This window comes from Rattus rattus, chromosome 18 (genome assembly GCF_011064425.1).
Source record: "Rattus rattus isolate New Zealand chromosome 18, Rrattus_CSIRO_v1, whole genome shotgun sequence".
In the NCBI taxonomy this organism is placed as follows: Eukaryota; Metazoa; Chordata; class Mammalia; order Rodentia; family Muridae; genus Rattus; species Rattus rattus.
The window spans coordinates 48,933,123-48,957,312 of record NC_046171.1 but is presented as its reverse complement, the minus strand read 5'-3'; the positions used below and the strand labels follow the sequence as shown (position 1 = coordinate 48,957,312).

The window sequence follows — 24,190 nt, the reverse complement described above, 5'->3', positions numbered from 1 at the left end:
TGGCAATGGGGATCCCACAATTAAACAAAATTCATTTATACTTTAAAGTCTCAGATTGATTTTATTCAATATTTTTAGTAATTTTACCTATAATATGTAACTTTCCATTTCTGATGTCAAGTCAGTTGTAAACACTCCAAATACTACGTTATGTATAGCAAAGGAAAGGAACTATCAGCACAGCACAGAGAACTCACAGGTCTTTACCAGCTGTTCTTCAGAAAAGGGATTAATATCCAGAATTTACAAAGCACTACAAAACTAAATATCAAGAAAATATGACTGCCAACTAACAGGTAGCCTAATGAACTGAACAGAGTTTTCAAAAAGAGAAACACCAATGACCAAGGTAGTTTACAAGTCTTCAACATTTTAGTAGTTTAAAAGCCAATAAGGAAATTCAAATTGAAACTTTGAGATAACACCAGTCGGAATACCTGTCATCAAGAAACTTGATAACAAAAGTTGGAGAGAATGTGGAGATAGGAACCCTTTATTCATAGCTGGTAAGTGTGCAAATTAATCGAGGCATTATGGAAATCAGCTGTAAAGTCCTCAAAAATAGAACTATCATGACTTATTTTACTCCTGGGTATATACCTGAAGAACTCTCTATTACACCATGTAGATAATTGAAACCCCTTATTTACTGCTATTTTATTAACTATAGAAAGGAAACAGAACTAACCTAATTGTCCATCCACAAATGAAAATCTGGGTGTGTGTGTGTGTGTGTGTGTGTGTGTGTGTGTGTGTGTGTGTGTGTGTAATGGAATACTCAGCTCTTAAAAAAAACAACAAAATCTGCAGGAAAATGAATGTCTTAGGACGGAAGGCTTCTCAACCTATGGGTCACACAACCCTTTGGAGGGTAGCATATCAGATAGACTGCGTATCAGATCTTTATATTACGACTCCTAACAGTAGCAAAATTAGTTATGACGTAAAAACGGAATAATCTTACAGTCCAGGGTCATCACAACATGAGGAACTGTACTAAAGGACTGCAGCATTAGGAAGCTTAAGAATCACTGTCTTAGAATGGCCCTTAGTGAGGTCATATTATCTCAGAAAGAAAAACATGTCTTCTATTATACTAAGTGACTAGCTTAGTGCCCCTTTCCCCCCCTTCTCTCTCCTGTAGGTGATAAAGAAATGAAAGACATTATATAGCTTTTATTCCCATTTTAACTGTTATTCTTTTTTCACTTGTTTGGGGGGTAAGTGAGCTAAACTATATGTGATGGTGAAAATGTAAAACCCAATGTAAAACTCTAGAGCTTCAGAATTCTTTAAGTGCATAAAACTTTCTAAGAGATGGAAACTTCAGACCTAGCTAATTGTTCCTCCTGATGCTTACTTACTAGTTCTTTGTAATGAAGTTTTGGGGGTACTTCATAGTTTGGGTTTTGGAATTGGAATGTTCAAACCAATTCCTTAATTGTCTCCTCTGTAATTCATTTATTTCTGTAGATGTTCACGAGCTAAAATTTTAATTACACATATCTACTTTCTCAAAGTTGAAAACTGTACTTTACTAAAAAGGTTTATACAAACTCTACCCTCAAGAAAGATGTATTAGATTAGAGTAATAAGTTTATTTTGTAATCATGTAGGCTCCTTATAAAATGTTTTGAAGGCAGACTTTCTATACCCTATGCCAGACATGAGGTATCAATACAACCAACGTAAATACTAGAAAAAAACTGAAAATGTTTTTCAGACAGAAAATCGTTTCCAATTATTAATTAAAAGATTTCTCCTAAAAGAGTGCTTGCTAGTTAACTATACAAAGTTCCTATGAGAACAGACACTTTCTATGTGCTATACCTCCCATAGTGCCGGGGCTTGAATGAAGAGTGAAGGAATAAATGGATGAACCAACTATTTAAAAAAAAAAAAAAAAAACTATTCAACAAGGATCAAGAAAACTAAGTCTTGCGAAATTAAATCACTCATGTAAATAACACTAACCTACACTTACTTAACTGACATCTCTACGAACCTTTTAACGCAACGCCAGTATTATAACCTTTACAGAACACGAGCCAGAGCATGTCAAGACTAGACTCAGAAGTTGAATTACGAACTTGAGAAAAATCAAACTCAGAAAGCAAATGTTTCAGCTTATGAATCTACAAAGTATGAAGAGGATAGATATAGTGACTGTTTTATCTAATTTTAACCCAAGAACAAAACAAACCACCACAGGTAGCAATTAGACTGCACCTGTGCTGCTACTCACATCAAACTCAGAAAAGACTGAACTTGTTTCTTTTAAAGGAAAACAAATACATGAGTCCACAGCATCCTGCCAAGAACCATTTCATCAACAAAAGGAGATACCAACAGCATCTCCTTTTTTTATTTAAAAAAAAAAAAAACATTCTAGAGTCCTCCGATTGTTAAATTCACCCACAATCCTCAACTCCATAACCCAAAGCAGTCCCTTCTCTGCGTTGTGGGGAAAACCCACCCCAACAGATTACACTACCAAAATCTACACGAAGAACGATGTTGCTAGGAATTTGTAACATATATAATGGGGGGGGGTGGGAACAGGTTAAGCATAGAACACAAATTTTTCATCTTGTGGCCACTCCGTTCATACACGTGGGCAATCGCGCTGGAGTTTTCGCCCCAACCCCACCTACAAACTTAGGTGGGCCGGGACGCGCAGCCGAGGGATGACAGCTCGGTTCTCCAGTGCTCTTCCGGACTCTGAGACCCGCCCTGCCGCACACTCCGGCTCTGGCTCCCGCTCCACCACCTACGCCCTCCCTCTCCCTAGCTCACCTCAGCCCCGCCGCCACACGCGCCTCCGGCCTCCTGGAGAGTTGCTTCCAATTCTCACTCCGGTGTGGCGGAGGGCTGCGCCCCGACCTCCTCCGCAGCACACGCGGGCGGGCGAGGGTCGCACGCTGTCACCGATTAGCGCGCGAGGGCTGCCCGGCAAGCACTGACCCACAAACCCACTCAGCGCCGCCGGGAGACGAGGAGGGGCGGGGCGGGCGCCGGCTACACGTCACCGGTCGCGACGCCAACGTCGCCACGTCAGCACTCGGCCGCCCTCAGCCCCGCCCATAGGGGTGGAGTCGAGTGTCTTCTATGCTAGCACGTTCAGCTGTTTTTGAGGTGGGACTCTCGGCTCCCTCTGGCCGGCCGACTGACTCCTGCTGCCTCCTCTTCCCCTCCCCAATCCCTGCTCGGCTCTGATAACTGCACAGAGGATTTAATTCTTATAGAAGGCAGAAACCAGTGAGTCAAGAGTCCGGTGGTTACTAGATGGTCCCCGCCCACCTGCTCTAGGCTCAAGTTTCGTTTTCCCTGAGTTTCATTTTTCTCCACTTCTGGAGTTATTTCTGACCTTCAAAACAAAACATCTGACGATAGCCTTGTGCGACTGGCAAATTTAGAAAAGCTAGCCTAAAAAACTGCATTGTTAAGTTTGTACTGCTGAGCAAGGATGCAGATGTGGTATGCATTGTCATCCTACTCTTTCTTCCTGAGGCCCTTGTCCTAATACTCATTAGAATCTTTTTTTATAGAAGAAGCGTTGATTGAATAATAAACTTCACTTGCCAGACCCATTGGGAGTTCTGTATACCAGACTAATTATGGTAAGAAAACCTCAGTAATGATAGAATCAACAGATTAAAATAAGATAACGCAGGTGAAAGGAATCATGAAGTATTACTGAAACTTGTAAGATTCATTAAGAGTAAAAATTACTGGACTGTCAGCAATATCTGAAAGACCCATCTTGTGATAAAGGTTTGTCTGGTGTGCCTTGAACTTTATGAGGAAAAAACAAGAAACAAAAACAAACGAAAATTCACGTTCTGAGAGTCCCTTCTAAAACAATCCATATATGCATTATAGAAGCAATATATGACCATCCCAGTCTCTACATTTCTAAGTAGATGTTGAATGCTTACATAATAGGAATTTGAGACAGGGGAGAAGAATATTAAGAGAATTACTGGCTGATAAAAGTTGGTCCAGTCTCATGATTGGAGGAGTCTAATTCTATGTAGCCTCTCAAGAGTTTACATTCTAACTCATCACCAAACTAGAATTGGTGATCCCAAAGATTCTTGGTCTCACTAGAGAAAGAATTCTAGGACAGATACAGAAGAGACTTAAGCAAAAGTCAATTCATTATAGTAAAAAAGCAGAGGTGGATTCCCAAGTGGAAAGGCTACCTGAGAATCCAAAGAGAGGTGATGTGAGTTGATTAGAAATATTTTGCTAATCTTAGACATTTAATTGTGGGATTTTCAGAAACAGAGCATTTCCAGGAAGCAGGAACGAAGAGTGATGTGATCAGACATGGAATTATAGAAACAAGATAGTGATTTCGGGGTGGCGTGTACATTAAAAACACAACTATAAATTTTGGCTGAACTTTTGGGTCTCAGTCTCTGAAGCATGCAGATAGTACTCATATAGAGTTTACCTGATCCAGCTAAAGCCACCACCTCTGGTTAGATTTATGTTTTATTTTTCACCATCTCCTCCACCTTCCCAGTAAATGAGACAAAATAAATGAGTAAAAAAGAAAAATGAAAGGGGGCCTCATAAATAGTTTATATTATACCCATTAGAGTTTCAGAGGATTCAGAGATGAAAATTGAAAGTCTACTACCTGAGTCTCGTGCATTACGCTCAAGCCACTAGCCAGACTACAAATCTGACTTGACCAAATTGAAATAATTCATAAATATAAAATATATGCCACGTTTTGAAAACTTAAGAGGAAGGTATCTGTAAGCTATCAACTTCTTATTTTTATTTTTTACATAATCTTCTGTACGTTGAGCCAAATGAAATGTAATTATTTCAACTCTTTTTAAAATGTAAATCTATAAACTTTAAAATGGTGCATGCAATTTAAATCATACTTCTACACAGTAACAGACTGGAAAGAAATATACTTCACTAGTTTCTTAAATACATTTGGCCCCTTTGTATTCTCAGGAATGTTTTCCAAATGTTTACTAATAGACAATCTACTAAAGATGGCTTCTAGTTTGGAGAAGAGTGTCTAGAAAGTATTTAACAGGCAAAGCTAAAAGCAAATGTATTTTGGTAAATAGCAATCCGCATGCTATACTGATAGATTATTTCAATAATTTTGTTAATTTCAATTTTATCTTTGTGTGTGTTTGTGATGTATATGTGTGGGCACATTTAGGGTGTGTGTGTCTTGTTGATACCTGAAAGAAACCTTTTTTTCAGGTCTTTTAAGACTTTTCTTATGAAAGGAGACAATAAAATTATGGAAAAATGTTTAGATACATCAGCCCTGCCACCGATCTTCAAAATGTAACACTTGTGTGAACATTAAGCATCAGCAAAGTCTGTTAAACATTTGTGCTTCGTCAGTATACAGCTTGTTACTTTCAAAATGACAGCCAAATTTTTATGACTTAGACATTCCGTGATATACCTCAAGGGAAAGGTGAGAAGTAAAGGCCCTGGTGTATCTGTAGTCTCCCAGGCTTACTGCTTCAGCCTGCTAACCTAGGCCTAGTCCTGGAAGCTTCTAGCCTCTGTACAATCTAATCTAGGTCTAGAATATTTTCAGCCTCTGAGACTTACTACTGAATAAGCGCACCCTTTCCAGTTGAGAAATTACTACTGAATAAGCTCACCCTTTCCAGTTCTTTGTGAATGCTGGCTGGCTGGTTCAACTCAGCTCTTCTGGCTCAAACTCCTCTCCACGCTGACTGATTCAATTTGGTTTCCCTGGGCTTCTCACTGAATTGCTCTGCTTGGCATTGAACTAATTCTAGCAATCTGTTCTAATCTGGCTCCTTGGCATTCGCTGGCTCTTTCTGTCTTCATCTATGTCCAGCTTGTTCTCTTTGTAACCTGTGTCTGCAAAATGTCCAGGTAAAACTGCCTCTGAACTCCACCAAATGAACCGCCATGAACTTATTTCCACTGCACTGACTCTCAACTGACTCCCACATCACTGAATCAACTGACCTAACTGACTAGAACTCAGAGATCTGCTTGCCTCTGTCTCCAGGAACTGAAGGAGTGATTGTATTCCAGCTGGGTCACACAGACCTAGAGGGTCTTTGGATGTGAGTTCCTAGCTAGAGCATTAAAACTCCTCTACACCATCATTTGTAAGTCCAATTATAAGACTAAGAAGAGAACAAAACTACTGGAGAGAAAATTTCCCAAAAAGACTCAAAACTCCTGAAAGTGGCTCTGAATTACTAATGGGAAAGCTGGAAAGTTTGGGCTTAAGGAAAGTACAGGTAAGCAGACCATTTCAGAGGCAGAGTTTCCTCTATGAATAATATGTACCATCCTTGAGAAATTTACCATGACTCTTGGTGTTCAGAGTTTCTGGAGGGAATTCCTCATACATACCTGACTGACGTATTAATGTAATCAGTATTGACTGATTAATCTCAGACTCCAGTACCACAACTACGATTTAATCTGAAGTCATATCACAGTTATATTGTTGATTTTTTTGTAGTTGTGATATAACCTACGGTCACATGGCTATGGCCAGAACTCAACACAAGTCACATCAGACCAACCTCTTTGACCTAAGGTCCCTAAGCAAATGTATAAGCCTGTAAATTTGAGGGAAAGCCAGACTCCATATCTAGAAAACAAGTCCCTTCCAAACTGCACTCAATTTCATCATCAAAAAAATATTTTCTGAATTAAGTTCATTAGTTTGTACTGTTAAAAAGTCTAAACAGGGAGAAGTTGATTTATTTGATAAGAGATTGACATTGTGAAGGAGTCCTGACATTCCCTTGTGTTAGTCAGTTTTTCAACACTGTAAAAACTAGAAAAACAATTTAAAAGGAAGAAGGATTGTTTTGGTTCCCACTTTCAAATGAATTTGTTAAAATTTGGCCACCTCCATCAGTTTGATCCTGGCCCAAGGCATAATACCAAGGTAGCAAAAGGGTGCAATGGAGGCAGCTGCTTACCTTACAGCCACCAGAAAACCAGAAGAGACCAAGGAAGACAGGATATATCCCTCATCTATACTCCTACTGATTAGAATTCACCTCCCAATGGCCCAAGCAGCTACAGATTCATCTAGAGTCTTTATGATCAGAAATTAGATCACCTCTGAAGGTTGTGTGTAACTTTGTTTTAAACCTTATTTTTAATGATGGTTATTAAACAGTTTAACCTCCCTTGTAGCCCACCACCTACCAGAGGTAGTGGAAAAGAAAGGACAATTTATAGACTTGTTTAGAAAGGTTCTTTGGAGCAACTCCTGTCTATGTAATGAAATGTTCCTTCACACCATCCAACTGACTCTCCAAAGAACCCTAAGTTTCCACTTCTTATCCCCCTTTCTGTTTAAGAATTTTTTCTTTAACATTAACAGTCTATACAGAATAGAAATAGTTATAAGAACCATCATATTTTCACTAAATGACTTAAGTACAGTATAGCCAAACAATAGTCTAACAAAACCTTAGCATTCCTATCAATATACAATGAGCAAAAAAAATCCTACATATCAACATACATCAATTAAAGAAGAAAATTTCTGTCAATATACAATAATTAAAGAAAAACCTTAAATTTCCATTAATATACAATAATTAAACAAAAAATTTAAATTTTTATCAATAACTAAGATAACAACCTGGATGATAAGAACCACAACTGTAACACATCAAGTGACCAAAACTACCCACCCCAACATAATGGATTGGGACAATGGTCTTCTTATATGTTACTGCTGAATTGGGGTGAAGAATTCCTGTTTTGGGCTCCAAGGAAAAAGATGGTTACCCTGAAAAAAAGGTAGCTCTAGCATTTATGTCCCAATCTCTGGGTTTATCCAGTTTGTATTATCTGTTGTTTGGGCCCTAAGGAAGGAGGGGGGGAATAGTTAGTCTGAGAAAAGCTAGCGTAGCCTTTATTACCCGGTTTTTGTATTTACCCAGTCTCTGCCTTGTCTATTCAGTCTGTGTGTTGTCTGTCTCTTTGTGAGTGATCATTTGAACTAGCCCTTTTGAAGTTGACTTGAATGCATTTCTTTTTTTTGAGAAATCAGTAATGGAGGCAGTCTGTGAATCATTTGGGCTATTTGCTTTGTGAAGACACCCATGTCTCAAAGGATAAAAGGTTTTCTTTGGTCAGATCTGATTTTTATAAGTTTTGTTGATATCCATATTTTTTCATTCTTTGTAGATATATAAGTCCCCATCTTAAAACTATTGCAGGTTTTTATTCTAATATCAACACATCCTTAAAGTATATTGGTTGGCCTAGTTCCTCAGTTTTGTTTTGTTTTGTTTTTTGATAAACCAATGTCTCTCAGCTGCAGTTGTTCCTTTTTTCACTAACATTAAGAAATTTGAGAGTAAACAATGCACTATTTAGTCTGTCCCTGGGAGTTTTTACTCTCCTTTCTGTTTTCTCCACTTTTAAGGTACAATTGGCTCTTTCTATAATTGCTTGTCCTGTGGGATTGTGTGGTATATCAGTAACATGCTTTATGTTATAATATGCAGAGTTGCTTTATCTTACTGGGTACATATGCAGGAGCACGGGCAGTTTTAATTTGTGCAGGTATCCCCATAATTGCCATTTCCAATAAATGTGTAATTACATATTTCAGGCACCTAGAAGAAGGGCAGGGCAGCAGTTTACTTCCAGCCTAGTTTGCTTCCCCATTTCATGATGCAGGACATTCCCGTTCTCATTCACCAAGCATGAACTTTTCTCTCCTTACACTGCCCTTTTTGTTTTCCAAGCACTTCTACCTCTATCTGCAAATTCTCTAAATGGATAGCCAATTCTGAAGTCTTCTCTAACAGTAGAGAATTGACTGGTCTCTCATTAAACTTTTTCAAAATAGTATGCATGAAAACTACAAAGCAAAACCAAAACACCCTCTCCAGGAATCCTGGCAGGATACCACCCAGCTGTAGCTGACATTTTACCAATTTCCTTCAGTAACATTGCTCACCCCTCAGAATCTACAGTTCCCTCTACACATTAGAAATAGAGTTACCCATTATGCCTAAGCCACAATGGGTGACACCTATAATTTCCACTATTTCAAACTTTATTTTTAATGATGATTCTTGAATGCTTTGTAGCCCACCACTCACCAGAGGTAGTGGAAAAGAAAGGGGGCTGGGGGTGGACATGTTTAGACAGGTTCTTTGGAGCAACAGGTAGCTATCAGGGAGTCATGATTCATGAAGGGCAAGGTTGATGTTAAGCATAAAATTGCTGATCTCATGGCCCAATAGTCTTGACCTAAGCTACATTTAGCACTATATCTACAGCACTGTTGGTTAGTTTGAAGATTAAACTATCCCTTTATTCAATTGTTACATATTTAGTATCTATTGTAAGTCAGAAATATTGAAATAAAAATTATTTGGACTTTTGCAGTTAGTAACCATCTCAAGTACACATACCTGCTGCCTGTCAGACATTGTACTAAGTACTGACAAACTTATTGCTAACAAACTGTGAAAGTATATCCATTACTATCTAACTTCTTATTCCAACTAGTCAGGGAATGGAAGCAGCCTGGATGTCTATTGTCTGATGAAAGGTTAGTGAAGATGTGAAACACATACACAGTTGAATAATATTAAATTGTAAAGAAAAATGAAATTTACAGGTAAATGGATGGAACTGGAAATAATCATTCTGAATGACATAACCAGGACACAGGAAGACAAATGCTGAGCGTTGCTTCTCATATGCTGATACTTTAGAGAAATGTGTTTAAGTTGGAATAACTTACATGTCCAGAAGCTAGTAATGGGTTATGGGGTTAGGATTTGAAGGGAAAGGTAATAAAATACAAGTGGTATGGAGGAAGAATGGAGAAAAATGGAACAAGAATGGTTAAATGGAGTGAGAGAAGAGGAGCAGGGCTGTGGAATAAGTATGGAGATAGATAACTAACACTAAAGATCTTTGAAAATGCCATGTGCAAGCCTACTGCTGTAGAAGCTTCCTAAAATATACACGCAATTAGAGCCACCCTATAATTAGAGTAATACCTGCTCCAAACACCATGGGCTATAATAACTTTTTTTAATAGAGAGAAATGCTCTCTGTCCCCATTTTTTATTGGATTTTTTATTTACATTTCAAAGGGTATTCCCTTAATAATAACTTTTTTTTTTAAAGAGACAGATATGGGTTTCTTTTTGATCGGTGTGATCCCTCAGATACTGTCTAAACATTACAGTCTACTGCCATTACTCTGGGTTATCCTCCAGAACTTGGTAACAAGATCCTACTGCTAAAGATACATGTACTTGAGTTATAGGATATTGAGAAATCAAACCCATATGTAATGGATCACTACTGACTAGCTTTCATAGTACTAGAAAGTACTATCCATGCTACTGGGGGGAAAATAATCAATAGTCCTACCCAGCCATAAATCTTGCAAGCTACAATACCAACCAGCTCAGAAAGATATGTCCACCAGTAGGAAAATAACTAGCCAATTTCCTATTTGATCTAAAGCGTACTCATAAGACAGAACTCCTGCCTAATGTCCTTAACCATACCAAGAGTCTGCAGCTGGTGAGGTTATGAACCCTAAAGAAGAATCTAATCCTATTTCTCTGCTAAATGTACATAGTAGTAAACTATCCCTATGCTCTTACTTTTATAACCATAGATTCATAAATCTCTCAACCCCTCATGAGAGAAACTGCATTTTGAGGTAAATGGTGATTAGACACATGCATAGCCAGACACTGCAGAGAATAAGACACTGTGGTTTGAAGAGCTCTTGGGACTGCTTCTAGAAATTTGGCAAGAAATTTTGTCACTGGGCTGGGACAAGATCAGATACGAATATTTACATTTATGCTAATACAAAGCTCAAGGCAAACTCAGCCAAGGAATGTGTGGCCTTCCTTTTATCTTGGTAATCCTGATAAACCCTAGGCCTAGTGACTACAGAACTTTGTTATTGCCTTGTTTGATTATTTTATCTTTGATCTAAGAATTGACCCTATTCTTTGGATGTATGTAGAGTGGTATAAAAGCAGACAAGAAAAAAAACCTGCTTCAGCCTTAGCACTGGCTGGATTCATATTATAATGTTGTTTAATTATTTTTTTTCTTTTCAATCCTCACTCCTTCCCTCGAGACTCCATTGGCTGACTGAGCTGTCTTGGTCACTGTGGGGTGTTCTGCTCTAAATGGAACATCTGTATTGAACCTCCTTCCTTCAGTCTCAGGGATCATCACAGAAAAAGAGGTAAAAACACTGTAAGAGTCACAGGTGGTGGATGTATTCAGTGAAACTGTATGGAAATGGCAATGCCATTCCACACATGAATTCATGGTGGCTGTTATTGCATGTACAAGACCTGCATAAGATCAAGCCAGTCAAAATCCTAGTATAGGCGGGGAGAGTTTGTAATGAACTCCCACCCTTACCTGAGGACATATTGGCAACTGATGGCTGCTGGATGGAGAAGGGAATCAGTTTTCTCCAGAGGTTTGTTCTCTCTCCCTGCTTCTAGGATTTTGTTTTTTTAATATCAAGAGAAGTTTATGATGGGGAGAACTTTGTCATTTGTTTATTTAGTTTTTAATTCAAAAAAGGAAAGCTAGGGATAGATGACATTAGTACTTAATGACAGCCCAGAAGAAACATAGTAAGTAATAATTCAGGGTTATCAGTAGGAAAGTAGATTCTAATTTCATATAGGGTAGATATCTGCCCAGCTCTAGTGCTGATTAAGGCTTATTGTAAATAGAAGAGGAGGAGGAGAAGGAAGAGGAAGAGAAAGAAGAGAAGGAGGAGGAGGAAGAGAAGGAGGAGGGGAGGAGGAAACTGGCACCACAGAGGTGAAATCTTCTGGGAAGTGTTTTCTGAGAGCACAAAGAAACTGTGTTCTAGAAATAGACTCATGCTGAGATGCAGACCTGGTAATGTGTAAGAAAATCCTGATACTGATTATGAAGGTGTGAAGGGGTTATGGAAAACAATTGAGGCTTAGTACTGGGAAGGCTCAGGAAAGACCACTGGTGAAGGTTCAGCCTCAAGGAAGTTGAACGCCCAGTACTGAAGGGGTCATGAAAAGAAGTTCGAGGCTTAGTACCATCAAGAGAGAATCTTCCTGGCTACTTTCAGAAGACAAGTCTCATTGGCTGCCTTCAAATCATTGGTGCCTCCTCTAGCATCATGTCTACTTGCATTCTGCTGTGCTTCCTGCCATGATAATAATAGACTAAATCTCTGAAACTGTAAGGCAGCCCCATTTAAATGTTTGCCTTTATAAGAGTTGACTTGGGACATGTCCCTTCATAGCAATGAAACCGTAACCAAGACAGACCCTATCCCTCATCTCTGGTCCACCTTCAACAGATTCACATTCTATATCACCAGTTTGCTCAGCACCCCATCCACCAATAGCAATTAGGTAGCTTTCCCCTTTGGTCAGTGTAAACATTTTCCAGAGTACAAGGAAGTACCATTGAGTGTCTGGTACCCCTCTGACACTTTTAGAGCCAGCCATGGTTTTTTAAGGTTATAGCTGCCCTCTTTACCTGATCCCACCCCCACCATACTCAGAGCTGCAATCCTATAATTTCCTTTGACTTAAAAGGGCCATTGCACCCCTTCTTGTCCTCATATCCTACCTTCCCTTTGGATTTGCTCATAATCCCACAGTTCCTCTAGACCCTGGTCCCTGGTGGCTTTTGTGACTTTTTTCTCCAACTCCTTCCTGTGGATCACATACCACACGCGCGCGCACACACACACACACACACACACACACACACACACACACACACACACACACCAAAGTTCAGTTTTCATCCTCACCTTCTAGCCCTTTCTCCTTCTGGCCTCCATGAAAGCCCTGGTACCAGGCACTGAGTCTCCCCTAAAGCTTAGCCAGGCTATGCACTTGACCTCTGCTGAGTATAGTGAAGGTCCAGTGAAAGGCTTCAGTCTTACTCTAGTCCTTCCAGAGTTCTGCAAGACACCCAAGGCTACAGGTTACAGAGACAATTTTACTTACTTCTCATTTATGTGAATGGTGCCTTCCATGCCTTCTCATTCTTCTTAGGATGCCTTTCAGAAAACCTGAAGCCTCTCCACTTGACACCCAACATGAAAGCCTCTAAACTTGTTCACCTTTGCAATCAAATTTGGCCTCAATAGTCCTAGACAATCAATCCAAATGGCTGCATAACAGCACACTAGATTCATAATATTTTTCAGGACATTTACAACAACTTTGAGCCATAGGGGCAGTGGAAAGAGATTCCCTTTGTCCATGCTTTCTCTTGTCAGCTCCAAGCCTCTCTGTTCTTCCTGTTCTCCCATTCATCTTCTTGTAGTGGTGAAGCCTGGCCAAGATGATTCCTCCCCTATTTTAGATCCAGTTGACAAGCTTTCCCCATAGATATCAACCCACAGCTCACTCTCCTCTTCTAACCTCTTTGGTTTACCTTTCTCCCTCCTAAATGAAAACTGCTCAAATTAACCCTCCCTGGCACCTGCTGTAAGTGCACTGTCACCCCCTAGTCTTCCTGCTGCTCTTTCCTGCTCTCCCCCACCCAGTCTAAACAGGCTATAGTTCTCTATCTGTGGACAGTTGCCAGGGTGACAGCTTAGTCAGGGAACATGTCTGCTTAGTAAGTAAACGTTCTCAAATATAAAAGATTTGGGGTTCTATACCACTAATTCTTCTATCTTTATTAAAGAATTCCAGTGCAATATCCAATCTTATAACCTCACCTTCTATAACATTTGTATGATTCTTACCAAGGAGTGTAGGCAAGTCTGGGACTAGGCAGACCAAGCACCTGCAGATGAAATCCATCGAACTAATGCCACCCACCCAGCTGCTGTAATGCCACCCTCAAGGCTAACACTTCCATTTGGGAAGACTTTCTGCTCAGAGCTATAATTCCCCTAAGTGTATTTTACACTTAAAATATATCTTCAAGGTTCCATTAAATATTTTATCCTTAAGTGTGATGGACAACTAATGAAGAAAGAGAAAATCTGTCTATGCTTGAACATAAAACTCTCAGGTTTGCAAACTTTGAACAGACCTCATAATATTTATAATGACAATAAAGAAACCTTACTAATAGTTGTGGACATATGCTCTTTTTCCTTAAGCTTTCACAGTAATACAACACAGAACTATAAATAATTATATAAACAAGATTAAACAACACTTTTACTATATATGTAGTACTAATTATACTGTTTTCTTTTATGAAAACATAAATAGTAAAATATTCATGCATAGTGTGAGGCTACAGAAATAGACAACTATAACCCAGCAGTATTAACTGTTAATTGAGAGTGCATTTCTGCAATGTGAATGTGAGTTATGATGGTCCAGAAGCAAGAATATGGCATTATGACAACAATAGCTTCCATATGCCAGCTTGTGCTAGCAGTTTAATTACATAATAAAACTATAACAAGTAGACTGGTATGATGGCCTGCCACCAAGCCTGCCACCTTGAGTTTGAATCCCTATAACTGGCATAGTAAAAGGAAAGAACTTGCGCTGGAAAGACATCCTCTGACCTCTCCATATGTCTGTCTGTCCATTCCCCTCCTCCCACGACACTCTCACCACCTCTCTCCCTATGAATACATGTAATACAAAAATTTAAAACAATAACAACCTCTCAAATATCCTCTTCTTTTGCACTTAGTCCTTGTTGAGAATAGATTCATTATTTCTTCTAGTCAATCTCTGCATTGCAAGTTGAACTTCAAAGGGGTAGTCATATAAATGTTATGAAGTGTTCTTGAAGAAGCAGCCTTGCACACACAAAGTAAACTTTAAGTGTCTACTATAGTTTGGATCTGGTTTGAGTCTGTCCCTCTGGGTTTCATGTTGAAAGTTGACAACCACTGTGAAGTAGTGGTTGTGAAGTAGCATGAACTCCATGGTTTTTAAAGATGAGTGACCTGGATCAGTAAGTTGTATTTTGGTGATAGGGTCCTAAGCAAAAGGCCAGAAGATGAGGAAATAAAAAGATAGAAAACCTGGGTCCAGGAGGTCTTGCACAGCTATGTCCTATGCCAAACATGCTTATTAATGAGTACAGGATCGTGTACACTACCTTCAGGGGAAAATGACAAGGTCAGTATAAAATTAAATCAATATTGGCTAGAAGAGTTCAGTTTATTTCAGACACCACTGCCTAGGGGTTGATAACCTACAGCTCCTCAGGGGAGAAAGTCAGGTTCCCAGGAATAGAAACCTAAACTCTTTCAAGGCCCAGGTTCCAGCCCTGGAATGAATGTTGCTAAGTCTGCTCCTGAAGGACACAGAACTTATGTCGTTTCATCAGTGTCTCTTAGAAAGTTGGATCAATCTAGCTCCTAATAGGTGAGGCTTTAGCTTGAAAAGTCCTGCAAAAGACATTAAGTGCCTGTGTTCAGTTGCATTTTGTTATTGGCAGGTTTTCTATGAAATGTTGTTGCTATGGGCTATCTATCAATCCACAATTACATATGAATCAATTTTATCTGCAACTAACTAAATGGAGGAGCTCTTGGCTTTAAACATCACTTAGCTATTGATTCCAAGATCTGACCTGACCCTGACACTTGATCTCATGCCCAAATGTCTATTAGTTTGTTTATGCAAACCTGTTATCTGAGAAAATCTCCAGGGTAACTATGCTTAACTGAAATTCACCTCATACTGGCCAAAATGACATAGTCCCAGATATCTATAAAATGATTATGAAACATAATCCTCCACTGTATCCAAGAAAACAGAATATTGGTGAATACAAGGAGTCTCTTTTACTAGAACTACTGAGTCTGTAACCACCAGCCTCTATCTTTGTCATATAAGATGTAACATATATGAATGTCATTTACTCATGCTGTCAATCCAGAAGTCTCATCTTTTTACTAATTTAATATATATATATTTCAAAGTGGAGGTTTCACAGAATTCAATAATTTTCAATGATATGTACTTGTGATCGTACTCAGTTACTGAAATGTCACACCAAATCTATATGAATAAAGGTATAATCATATCTGTTGGCTCTACCTTAAATATATTGTAAAAGGCACAGAATTTTGTTGACTTATTCCATATCAAAAGGATCATGTACACATGTATATATGTATGTAACACTAACAAAAAGGCTATCAAATTGAAAGGCGAACTAGGGAGGGGTTGGAGGGAAGAAAGGAAGAAGGAAAACTGATGTAATTTTAACATTAACATTAAATAAAATACAAGATGAGATTATTATATTTGCCAAAGCTTATAATTGTACTTGGTTATGTAATATCTAGCTAATATCTCAAGATGACCTCCTTAGAAAGCGTGAAACTGCACTATGAAGAATTTGGAAGACTCATTATGTTTGATGTCTATAACTCACTCACCTTCAAATGATGCAAAGAAATACCCACATGGACACAACCATATGTTTGGAGAGTGAGTAGTTGGGGGAGGAGAATGGATATGATTAAAATATAATGTATGATAAAACTGTTAAAGTGTAAATTAAAAACAGCAGTAGTGAAAGTGTAAAATATTACACATACATACACAGGTATGTATGTATGTATGTATGTATGTATGTATGTATATATGTATATTATATTAGGATACAATACCGAAAGCAGGCAAAGCTAGGTATTTTGCTAAAGACATAAGAGCTGTAGAGTATGACCATACCTGACCATTAAGCACAAAGAAATCTTTCTGAAGCTATCACAATCACAGTACTGACTTTCATCTTGCTCACTCTATATTATTAAAGGACCAGAACTGAGATAAGTATCTTAGTTACTATTCTATTGCTATGGAAAGATACCATGTCTGCAACCATGACAAAGGAAACTCTTGAAGCATTTAGTTTAGGCCTTGCTTATAGTATCAGAGGATTAGTTTAGCAATTCTCAACCTGTGGATCATGACCCCTTTGGGGTATTTATGACCCCTTTTGGAGATCAACTTTTTCATAGTGGTCACTTAAGACTATGGAAAACACAGATATTTACAATTCATAACTGTAGCAACATTACAGATATGAAGTAGGAGTAAAATAATATATGGTTGGGTGTCACCACAACATGAAGAACTATATTAAAGGCTCTCAATCTTAGAAGGGTTGAGAATCACTAGATTAGTCATCATGGCAGGAAGCAAATCAGCATTATACTGAAGCAGTAGCTTTGTTACAAAGAAGCTGGCAAAATAAAGGCAGGAAGGATCTTAGAGGGGAGAGAGAGAGGAGAGACAGGCAGAGAGACAGAGAGAGAGAGAGAGAGAGAGAGAGAGAAGGGGACAATTGGTCTATTGCTAATATATTAGGCTAAATTCTATATCCAAAGAGCTAGACCTACAAGTGACTTTTCATATGTACAAGCTTTTGTTATGCAAACCTTGTTCCTCGATTTGAAACTGTTGGTTAAATAAAATTGGCTACAGCCAATTACTGGAGGGATTAGAGGTAGATGGATTTGGAGTGACTTAGTTGGAGGAGGAGAGACCAAGTGGGCAAGAAGACAAAAGGAGAGGAGGAAGCCACCATATGGTGAGATGGATGATGAGTACATGGTCAGGAGAAACAGCAAAAATCTGGGGTACACTACTGGAGAGGTAGCCAGGGCAGAAAAGTAGATTAGGGGTTACCATCCATTAATTGTCAAAGCCAAATAAAATAACCAATCTGAGTCTCAGTTACCTGTATTCAGGGATAAGCTTAAGTTGGATATACTGTAAGACACACACACAGACACACACACACAGGAAGAGAAAGACAGAGACAGAGACAGAGAGACAGAAACAGAGAGAGAGAGAGAGAGAGAGAGAGAGAGAGAGAGAGAGAGAGAGAAACAGAGAGACTGGGCCTGACATGAGCATTTTGAAACCTTAAAGTTCATATCCAGTGACATGCTTCCTTGAATGAATGAGATCATACCTAGTTCATCCAAGCCATATCTCCTGGTCCTTCCAAAACAGTTCTACCATTTGGGAACCAAATATCTAAACATATGAGCTTGTAAGGGTCATTGTCATTCAAACCACCACAAGGAGTCTTAAAAAAATGTACTTAGGACCATTTCATATCCTGCTCACCCCTGAACACTCACTATGACTTCAACCTCATTAACAGTATACAAAGAAATCTATAGTCCTCTGATTTGTTTCTTTGTTTCTTTAGTTGCCTCCTATATTTACTGTTTAACCTTGCTCTGACCACTGCACCTTTCTGCTATCACCAATCCTATCAAGCATGCCAATCACTCTCAAAGTAATGACCTAAAATTTACATTTGCTAAAAGTCAATTTATTAGAATGGTCGGTGTAAAAATCTTGGGAGATGTTTTTTTAAGAAATAGTGCTTCTCGCCAGGGTTTTTAAAAAGCATAAAATAAAACCGAGGCCATAGCTTGAAGCTCAAACAATAAGCTAGTGATGAATCTGAAGCTATAAACAACCAAAGTAATGACTTTCATATCAAATATTATTTTAGTTTAAGCTGCCACAAGTTTTAATGATACCATAAAAATGCCTTTACATTATCTTTTTAGAACATATCTTTAAGAGGTTCTTATGGAAAAGTCCATATTTTTAATAAGTGTTTTATTTCCTACTAATGAAAAGCTACTGTATTTTACCAAAGTTATTTGTTGAAAGCCTAAATGTTTTCTCAGAAGAAACAAATTATATATTATGAATAGCAAATAATCATAGCCAAATGATTCCATGAGTGTATATTAATTTAATAAGATTGCACATGCTAGCAGGCCTTGATTGGGCTGCTGCTGTTAAGAGAAGGAAAAGACCTTCTGGGGAACAAACATGAATGAATGCACAATCTGAATTTAATTTTATACAGAGTTCAAATGTATTCTAATTAGAAGCCCCAAATGGCATATGAGAAAGCAGAGAAATAGCAAAAGTTAGATGTTTAATGTTCCTCAGTAAACCCATGGAGTACACATTCAAACTAGAGATAACACACTAGTTCTTCTCTGTTTGGAGGAGAAAGTCAACATGGAGAGTGCAGAACAGAGACTGACTAGGAGATCATAGTGACTGACCAGAACATACTCTATTCTAGTTTACCACAATAATGCCTTCTTTACTGCCATAGTATAATTATACAAAATAAAAATAAATAAAATAAAATACTTTAAAATATAATTATCATTCATGTTACTCTTCTCCCCCACAATGTGTGTGCTTGTGAATGTATGTGCACATGCATTGGACAGAAGTCAACCTCAGATGTCATACCCCAGGACCCACCTTTCTTGATTTGGGGGAGTGATTAGTTCACTGAGTGGATCCAGGGGTGTTTTTCTGCCTCCATAGCAGTGAGATTACAAGTGTGGGCTGCCATGCTGTGTCTGGAGATCTAGAAACAATCCTAACAAACCTTCGAATCTAGCAGCCCTTTTCCCTTCCCTGTGGTCCTCCTTATTCCTTCCTCCTCCTTGCTTTCCCTCCTTTCTGTCCCCTCCCCTCTGCCTTTCCACTTTCCCCTCCTGTCCTATTGCTTCCTATCTGCTTTTTTTCTTTATACCTTCTACTCTATCTTCCATCATTGCATCTTTCTTCTCTCCTTTCTTGCATTTCTCTCTCTTTTTCCTTCTTTCTTCCTTCCTTTTAAAATTTTTAGGCTCTGGAGCTAAGACTGTTGTATAGCTCTCCATACCCAAATCCTGCCTAGAGAGGGCTGGTCTCCCAGGAGTGTTCTCACTCCTAGGCACAAAGGTGAGACAACCACTTTTGCTTCAGTGACTGTCCAAAGAGGAAACTGCCAGGAGTGCCCAGAGCACAGGAACCACAGAGCAGCCTGTGACAGGATCCTTCCTGCCTCCATCTGCACCCAGAGCTGGGGCTGTCCTGTGGCCCTCTGTGCCTGTATCCTGCCCAGAGAGAGCTGGTCTCCCAGGAGTGCTCTTGCTCCTGGACCCACAGGTGAGATCCCACTTTTGCTCCAATAACTGTCCAAAGAGGGACCCACCAGGAGTGCACATGGCACAGGAATTGAAGAGCAGCCTGAGACAGGATCCTTCCTGTCTCCATCTGCACCCTGGAGTTAAGGCTGTCTTATAGCCCTCCATACCCCCATATCCTGTCCATAGAGAGGTGGTTTCTCAGGATTGCTCCTACAATCACAGGCTCACAGGCCCACAGGAGGGACAAGTTCCAGTCTGAGACAAGACCAACTAACATCAGAGATAACCAGATGGCAAGAGTCAAGCACAAGAACCTAAGCAATAGAAACAAAAGTTCCTTGACATCATTGGAACCCAGTTTTCCCACCACAAGTCGTGGATACCTCAACACACTGGAAAAGCAAGATTTGGATTTAAAATCACATCTCATGATGATGATAGAGGAGTTTAAGAAGGATATAAATAACTTCATTAAAGAAGTACAGGACACAGGTAAACAAATAGAAGCCCTTAAAAAGGAAACACAAAAATCCTTTAAAGACTTACAGTGAAACAAAATGAAACAAGTGAAGGAATTGAACAAAACCATCCAGGATCTAAAATTGAAAATAGAAACAAATCACAAAGAGAGACAACCTTGAAGATAGAAAACCTAGGAAAGAGATCAGGAGTCATAGATGGAACATCAACAATAGAATACAAGAGACAGAAGAGTGAATCTCAGGGGCAGAAGATACCATAAAAAAAAGTTGATATAAAAGTCAAAGAATGCTCTAGTTTCTGCCTGTGCCCAGAGCTGAACTGCTACCACAGCTCTCTGTACCCAAATACCGTGAGGGAGAGAGCTGAATTCTCAAGTGTGAACAATCCTGAAGCTCATGAACAATCCTCACATTCCCAGAGAACCTCCTAGTGCCCTTTGGATACAGGCAGCCACTTCTGGTTTCTACCTCACCCATTCCTTCTCTGGGGGGGTAGGGGGAAGCCAAACAAGAGGAACCTTCCGCCCATTCTGAGAGCCCCAGAGGAACCTGCCTAGTGCCCTCTGTGCCCTCTGGGTAGAGGAACTTAGGAGCAATAAGGGACAGGACCCTTCTGGTTTCTGCCTGCTCAGAGAGCTAAAAGCAAACCATTTGCCAGGAGCACTGACAAACCTGAGAGCAGAGGTAAGACCAATTCTTCTGCTCCAAGTGACCTGTCTGAAGGCTTCAGGACTCAAAAACCCAGGAACAGCCCTCTGTTCCCAGGTCCAGCTGAAAGAAAACAGGTCTACAGGAGTGATGACACACAGGCTTACAGGAGGGTCAAGCTACTGTCAGAGACAGCAAGACAATAGACAACCTGATGGTGAGAGGCAAGTGCAGGAACCTAAACAACAGGAACCAAGACTACATGGCATCACCAGAGCCCAGTTCTCCCACCAAAGCAAATACCGAATATCAAAATACACCAGAAAAGCAAGATTTGGATTTAATATCACATCTCATGATGATGATAGAGGACTTTAAGAAGGACATAAATAACTCTGTTAAAGAAATACAGGATAACACAGATAAACAGGTGTAGGGAGTGGCGCGGTAAAACAAAGATGGCGCCGACATCCGGCCCTGTCTGGATGTAAACAACTTATCGTGCATGTGCGGGCTTGTCCCCTTGCCAGGGCGGCCATAGGATAATGAGGTGATCTGGCACCCTCCTGTGGTGAACAGCAGTACTGCCGGGATGGTAATATGCTAATGAGGGATTCATGCTCCGCCAATCCCTGGAGGACAAGTAGCAGGGGTGATAGAGGGGTGATTCGTGCTCCGCCAATCCCTTAAAGACAATTAGCATAGCCCCAGGTTGTTGTGTATATAAGGCGAGCGCTTTTGCCGCTCGAGGCCCCGTATCAGCAATGAGGTGGTCTTGCAATAAAGGCTGTTGAGAAGAATCCAACGGTGTTGCATCTTCCTTGCCGGACGAGGTGGGTACGACAAACAGGTAGAAGCCCTTAAAGAGGAAACACAAAAATCCCTTAAAGAATTACAGGGAAACACAACCAAACAGGAGAAAGAATTGAGCAAAACAATCCAGGATTTAAAAATAAAAATAGGGGCTGGAGAGATGGCTCAGTGGTTAAGAGCACCGACTGCTCTTCCCGAGGTCCTGAGTTCAAATCCCAGCAACCACATGGTGGCTTACAACCATCTGTAATGAGATCTGATGCCCTCTTCTGGTGTGTCTGAAGACAGCAATAGTGTACTCATATATATAATAAATAAATAAATAAAATATTTTAAAAATAAAAATAGAAACAATAAAGAAATCACACAGGGAGACAACCTTGGAGAAAGAAAACCTAGGAAAGAGATCAGGAGTCATAGATGGAAGCATCACCAACAGAATTCAAGAGAAAGAAGAGAGAATCTCAGGAGCAGAAGATATCATAGAAAACATCAATACAACTGTCAAAGATATTGTAAAACACATAAAGCTCCTAACCCAAAACATCCAGGAAATGCAGGACTCAATGAGAAGATCAAACCTAAGGATAACAGATATAGAAGAGAGCAAAGATTTGTAACTTAAAGGGCCAGTAAAAATCTTGAACAAAACTATAGAAGAAGACTTCTCTAACTTAAAGAAAGAGATGCCCATAAACATACAAGAAGTCTACAGAACTCCAAATAAATTGGACTAGAAAAGAAATTCCTCATGTCACATAATACTCTATACATCAAATGCACAAAACAAGGAAGAATATTAAAAGCAGTAATGGAAAAAGTTCAAGTGACATATAAAGGCAGACCTATAAGAATTACACTAGACTTCTCACCAGAAACTATGAAAGTCAGAATATCCTGGGCAGATATCATACAACCCAAAGAGAACACAAATGCCAACCCATACTACTATCTCTAGCAAAACACTCAATTACCATAGATGGAGAAACCAAGATATTCCATGACAAAACCAAATTTACACAATATTTTTCTTCAAATCCAGCCCTACAAAGGATAAAAGATTGAACACTCCAACACAAGGAGGGAAACTACACCCTAGAAAAAACAAAAAAGTAATCTCCTTGCAACGAAACCAAAAGAGCCACAGAAGCATAATTCCACCTCTAACAACAAAAATAATGGGAAACAATAATCACTATTTTTTAATGTCTCAACATAAATCAACTCAATTCTCCAATAAAAAGACATAGACTAACAGACTAACAGACTGGATACAAAAAGAGGGACCTGGCATTTTGCTACATACAGCAAACATACTTCAGTGACAAAGACAGACACTACCTCAGAGTAAAAGGCTGGAAAACAATTTTCCAAGCAAATGGTTTGAAGAAAAAAGCTGGAGTAGCCATTCTAATATCAAATAAAATCAATTTTCAACTAAAAGTCATCAAAAAAGATAAGAAAGGACACTTCATATTCATCGAAGGAAAAATCCACCAAGATGAACTCTCAATCCTAAATATCTATGCTCCAAGTGCAAGGTCACCTACCTCATAAAGGAAACCTTACTAAAGCTCAAAGCACACATTGCACCTCAAACAATAATAGTGGGAGATTTCAACCCCTCACTCCCATCAATGAACAGATCATGGAAACAGAAACTAAACAGAGACAAAGAAAAACTAAAAGAAGTTATGAACCAAATAGATTTAACAGATATTTATAGACATTTCATCCTAAAACGAAAGAATACACCTTCTTCTCAGCACCTCATGGTACCTTCTCCAAACCTAACCATATAATTGGTCACAAAACAGGTCTCAACAGATACAAGACAAAAGAAGAGACTGAAGATTTGCAACTTAAAGGGTCAGTAAATATCTTCAATAAAATTATAGAAGAAAACATTTCTAATTTAAAGAAAAAGATGCCCATCAACATACAAGAAGCCTACATAATTTCAAATAAATTGGAACAGAATAGTAATTCCTCCTGTCACATAACATTCAAAACATCAAACGCACAAAACAAGGAGGAATATTAAAAGCAGTAAGGGAAACAGGTCAAGTAATGTATAAAGGCACACCTATCAGAATTACACCAGACTTCTCAGCAGAGACAATGAAAGTCAGAAGATCCTGGGCAGATGTCATACAACCCCAAGAGAACACAGATGGCAGCCCAGGCTACTATATCCAGCAAAACTCTCAGTTACCATAGATTGAGAAATCAAGATATTCCAAGACAAAACCAAATTTACACAATATCTTTCTACAAATCCAGCCCTTCAAAAAATAATAGATGAAAAACTCCA

The 24,190-nt window shown here is 39.2% G+C and overlaps 1 protein-coding gene and 1 pseudogene across 1 annotated transcript in view; one reads left to right on the top strand and one right to left on the bottom strand.

Moving 5' to 3' along the window:
- Ascc3 (activating signal cointegrator 1 complex subunit 3) overlaps window positions 1–3,002 on the bottom strand; it is a 274,305-nt gene extending 271,303 nt beyond the window's left edge. The window contains exon 1 of the mRNA XM_032888665.1: window positions 2,797–3,002. The gene's annotated coding sequence lies outside the window, so the exon portion shown is untranslated. The remainder of the gene's footprint in view (window positions 1–2,796) is intronic.
- The window catches only part of LOC116886988, a 41,079-nt pseudogene continuing 19,576 nt past the window's right edge, over window positions 2,688–24,190 (top strand).